Genomic DNA, 6000 nt, shown 5'->3' with positions numbered 1-6000 from the left:
AACACATAAAAAAGTACTCAGCATTGCTCATTATCAGAAAAAAGGCAAATAAAAACTATGATGAGGTATAACTTTACACAAAATTAGAGAGGTCATCATCAAAAAATGTACAGACAATAAATGCTGAAGAGGATGTGGAGAAAGGGAATGCTCTTGAACTGTTGGTAGGAATGTAAATTGAGATAGTCACTATGGAGAACACTATGGGGATTCCTTAAAAAACTAAGAATAAAACTACCATATGACCCAGCAGTCCCACGACTGGGCATATACCCTGAGAAAACCATAATTCAAAAAGACACATGTACCCCAATGTTCATTGCAGCACTATTTACACTACCCAGGACACAAAAGCAACCTAGATGTCCATCAACATGAGTGGGTAAATAATTTACAGTGATATATATATACATACATACATATATATATACATATATATATATACACACACAATGGAATTTTACTCAGCCATAAAAAATGAATGAGTTTGAGTCAGTTGTAGTGACATGGATGAAGCTAGAGCCTGTTATATAAGGTAAGTCAGACAGAGAAAAACAAATATCGTATATAACACATATATATGGAATCTAGAAAAATGGTACTGATGAACTTATTAGTAGGGCAGAAATAGAAACACAGATGTAGAGAACAGACTTTTGGACACAGCAGGAAGAGGGGAGAAGGGAAAAAAATAAGAAAGTAACATTGAAATATATATACTAACATATGTAAAATAGATAACTAGTATGTAGTTGCTATATAACACAGGGAGTTCAGCCTGGTTCTCTGTATTAACTTAAAGGGATGAAACTGGGGGATGAGTGGGAGAGAGGGTCAAGAGGCAGGAGATATGTATATATAAATATATATATACACATATATAGTATATATACATTTATAGCTGATTCATTATACAGAAGAAACTAACATAATATTTTTAAAGTAACTATTCTCCAATTAAAGATAAAAATTAAAAATAACTGCCATATGACCTAGCAATATTGCTTGTTAGTATTGATATGTACAGTAAGTAAATGAAATCACTATCTGAAATCAATATCTATACTATGATGTTTATTTCACCATCATTTGCAATAGCCAAGACAAGGAAACAACCTAAGTTTCTGTCAACAGATAAATGGATATAGAATGTGTTCTGTAAATGTAGATATACAGATATGCAGATACATAGAATCATACCTAGATAATACAGATAAAAATATAGATGATATAGATATATATAGATACATATAATGGAATATTATTCAGTCACAATAAAGAATGAAATTCATCCATTTGAGACAGTATGAAGGAATCTTAAGGGTATTATGCTGAATGAGATCAGATAGAGAAAGACAAATACTTTAAGGTATCAAATATATGTGGGATCTAACAACAACAGCCGAAGTGGTTATAGTGTAGAACGGTGGTTCCCAGGAGCTCGAGGTTGGGGGAAATGGAGAAATATTGGTCAAAGAATACAAACTCTCAGTTTTAAAATGAATGAGTTCTGAGATCTAATGTATAACATCTTTACTATAGTTAATGATGCTATATAGTATTAATTTGACTATCATAGTCTTCCAAGGGGCCTAACCCCTCTGACTTCAACATCAGGATGCCTTCAGTGGGTGATTTAACAGCATTAAAAGTGTTAACAATTCATTTCCTTGTGCTAACCAATATATCTGCAACCCACCTATTTCACCTTGGCAATCACAGTTTCCAATCAATATTAAGGATATTAACTCAATTAGAGTATATCAAAATGAACCCAAATTATACATGTGGCATCCAGGAATTATGGGGAAATAAAGATTATGAAAGATAAGGGTTGAGAGGACTTATTTCAGCATATAGTGGATTCTCAAAAAAGCTAAATTCAGCTGGTTATCAGGTGGTTATTCAGGTGATTATCTTTAATTCTATTTAATATTTAAAATTTTTAAAGAAAAATATTGGTGCATATCTTATGAAAACAATCTTTTAGCTATATTTTAAATGAGGAAATGGAATTTCAGAAAGACATTTAGAAATCAGGCTTTCTGACTCTTGAATGTATAGCTTGTTTTTCTTCAATATATAATATAGAAGATGCCTTCTGGCTTTAATGGTCTGTGTTAGCTGATAAAGAAAAATTATAATAAAGGGGAGGAAACCAATGTTCCCCTTTACTCTTGGCATACTGATTATTGCATTGGGAGGAACTGTGGGAACTATATATTTTCAATTGTTTAATTTTCCATTTTGACTCATTTCTTTACTTTTTCCTGGGCTCAGTGCCAATACTATTCCATCTGAAAGCCCTTTCTTGACCAGCTTATCAGAAGGGCCCTTCTTAACCACTGTAATGGATTGAATGTTATCTGCCTACCCAAAAAAGACAGGTCAGTGGTCTAATCATCAGAAACTATAAATGTGAACTTATTTGGAAAAAATTTTTGCAAATGTAATTCAGTTAAGAATATTGAGATGGCATCATTCTGAATGACCCAGTTGAGCCCAATTACAATGTACTTATAAGAAACAGAAGGAGATGAAAATAGAGACTGATATTGTACAATGGCAAGCCTTGGATATATGGAACTATTAGATACTAAAATAAACAAAGAAAGATCCTCCTATAGAGTCTTTTTTAAAGATTTGTTCTTCTTTTTGGATGTGAACCACTTTTAAAGTCTTCATTGAATTTGTAACAATATTACTTCTGCTTTATATTTTGGGTTTTTGGCTGTGAGGCATGCAAGATCTTAACTCCCTAACCAGGTATCAAACATGTACCCTTTGCATTGGAATGTGAAGCCTTAACTTCTGGATAACCAGGGAAGCCCCTTAGAGCCTTTTGAGAGAGCACAACCTTACCCACACTCTGATTTAGGATTTCTAGCCTTTGAACTGCTGTAGCAAAAGTTTATGCTGTTGTAAGCCACCAAGATTTCGGTAATTTGTTACAGCAGTCTTAAGAAACCATTACAACTACCCTATTTAAAATAATACTTTCTATTTCCTCATCTCCTTTATTTTGTACCTAGTACATATATTATAGTATGTTTTATACTTGTTTATGTTATGTGCTTTATTGCTCTCACTAGCTTCAGGCTGGCAGGGAGTTTGCTTATTTTTATCCACTACTGTATCCCTGATGCTTCATTATCTAATTCATGGGAGTGATTCATAATTTGAATGTATAAAGAATAAAGAAAGGAAGAAAAGGAAAGAAAAAGAGAAGTAAGAAAGATGGGGAAGAAAGCAAGAAGGTAATGAGAGAAAGGAAGAAAGGAGGAAGAAATGAGGAATTCATACGGTTAAAAGCTTCTTGCACAATCTTCACAAGTCTACATTTGGAGTTCTATAAGAAACAGGAAAAAAAACTCCAGGTGGCTCCCCACTGAACCCATTAAAGCAGAATTGACTGGGAAGTGAGCTGCTTGGATTTTTTCTATCACAATTATTACAGCAGTGAGAGAATCAGCCAATGATTCTTAGGCACAGTCAACAAGATCAACTCCAAATGTTCAGTGGAAACTGCTATTCAGCGGTTTTCCTTCCTGCTTCCTAGTCATGCAGCAAGGACAGGGCAAACAATATCTGCTTTCTCAGTGTCTCTCTATTTTGCTTGTCATTCATACAACCATGGTGACAGAGTTACTTCTCAGGAGCAGGTCTCAGGGCTCCTGTTTAATAGGGCTGTGGGAGAAGACTCTTGAGAGTCCCTTGGACTGCAAGGAGATCCAACCATTCCATTCTAAAGGAGATCAACCCTGGGATTTCTTTGGAAGGAATGATGCTAAAGCTGAAGCTCCAGTATTTTGGCCACCTCATGCGAAGAGTTGACTCATTGGAAAAGACTGATGCTGGGAGGGATTGGGGGCAGGAGGAGAAGGGGACGACCGAGGATGAGATGGCTGGATGGCATCACGTACTTGATGGACGTGAGTCTGAGTGAACTCTGGAAGATGGTGATGGACAGGGAGGCCTGGCGTGCGGCGATTCATGGGGTCTCAAAGAGTCGATCACGACTGAGCGACTGAACTGAACTGAACTGAAAAAAATCTATACCAGTTTTCAATTCTACTCCTCTACCCTGAAGCATGAGGTGGAAAAAGGAGCGTGGAATTCCTCATGGTGCCATGGAGTGGCTGTATTTAGCAAAATTCTCAAACTCAACCTTACTGACTCCAAATACTGATTCTAGACTGTGTCATAGCTCAGCTACAGACTTTAGTCTTTTAATTGACTTTAAAAGTTAGAACAATTTTTCCCATTCTGAATATAGGAGGTATATCTGAAATTGAAGGCATACTGGTTGAAAAGTTGGTAATTATCTAAAGCCTAGGATGAATCTTTGGTATCCCTGGTGACTTCTTTCATTGCTGAGGTCTAAAATTTAATCACTACCAGTTAAGAGCTTTTATAGTCACCATACACTATGTAAGTATGGCAATTTTCTTTTTATTGGCTTATTATTTATTTTATTCATTCTCTTTTATTAGCACTCACTTAAAAATACTTTAAAACATGTATTATAATTGAAATTAAGAAAATTCATTTTCTTTTTTAAGGCTGAAAAATATTCCTCTGTATATATTCACCATTTGCAACAACATAGATAAAAATGAAAGACAATATGATAAGTAAAATAAGCCAGACAAAAAGGATGAAAGTGCATGATATCATGTATATAATCTTAAAAACCTGAATACATAGAGGCAGAGAGTAGAATAGTGGTTACCAGGGTGTAGAGGTGGAGGAAATAGGGAAATGTTGGTAATAGGACAGAAAGTTGCAGTCCCTTGGACTGCAAGGAGATCCAACCAGTCCATCCTAAGGAAATCAGTGGCTGATTTTGGGGCCCAGAAAATTAAAGTCAGCACTGTTTCAACTTTTTGCCCATCTATTTCCCATGAAGTGATGGGACCAAATGCCATGATCTTAGTTTTCTGAATTTTGAGCTTAAAGCCAACTTTTTCACTCTCCTCTTTCACTTTCATCAAGAGGCTCTTTAGTTCTTCACTTTCTTCCATAAGGGTGGTGTCACCTGCCGGTCTGAGGTTATTGATATTTCTCCCGGCAATCTTGATTCCAGGTTGTGCTTCTTCCAGCCCAGTGTTTCTCATGATGTGTTCTGCACATAAGTTAAATAAACAGGTTGACAATATACAGCCTTGACGTACTCCTTTTCATATTTGGAATCAGTCTGTTGTCCCATGGCCAGTTCTAACTGTTGCTTCCTGATCCGTATACAGGTTTCTCAAGAGACAGGTCAGGTGATCTGGTATTCCCATCTCTTTCAAAATTTTCCACAGTTTATTGTGATCCACACAGTCAAAGGCTTTGGTATGGTCAGTAAAACAGCAATAGATGTTTTTCTGGAACTCTTTTTCGATGATCCAGTGGATGTTGGCAATTTGATCTCTGGTTCCTCTGCCTTTTCTAAAACCAGCTTGAACATCTGGAAGTTCATGGTTCACGTATCATTGAAGTCTGCCTTGGAGAATTTTGAACATTAGTTTACTAGCATATGCCATGTGTTCAATTGTGTGGTGGTTTAAGCATTCTTTAGTATTGCCTTTCTTTGGGATTGGAATGAAAACTGACTTTTTCCGGTCCTGTGGCCACTGCTGAGTTCTCCAATTTTGCTGACATATTGAGTGCAGCACTTTCATAGCATCATCTTTTAGGATTTGAAATAGCTCAACTGGAATTCCATCACCTCCACTAGCTTTGTTCATAGTGATGCTTCCTAAGGCCCACCTGACTTCACATTCCACGTTGCCTGGCTCTAGATGAGTGTGAGTGATCACACCTTTATGATTATCTGCATCATGAAGATCTTTTTTGTATAGTTCTGTGTATTCTTGCCACTTCTTCTTAATGTCTTCTGCTTCTGTTAGGTCCATACCATTTCTGTCCTTTATTGAGCCCACCTTTGCATGAAATGTTCCCTTGGTATCTCTAATTTTCTTAAAGAGATCTCCAGTTATGTCTAACAAGGGTTTG

The sequence above is a fragment of the Capra hircus genome, chromosome 11 (genome assembly GCF_001704415.2).
Source record: "Capra hircus breed San Clemente chromosome 11, ASM170441v1, whole genome shotgun sequence".
NCBI classification, from domain to species: Eukaryota; Metazoa; Chordata; class Mammalia; order Artiodactyla; family Bovidae; genus Capra; species Capra hircus.
Note: the sequence above shows the minus strand (reverse complement) of the source record.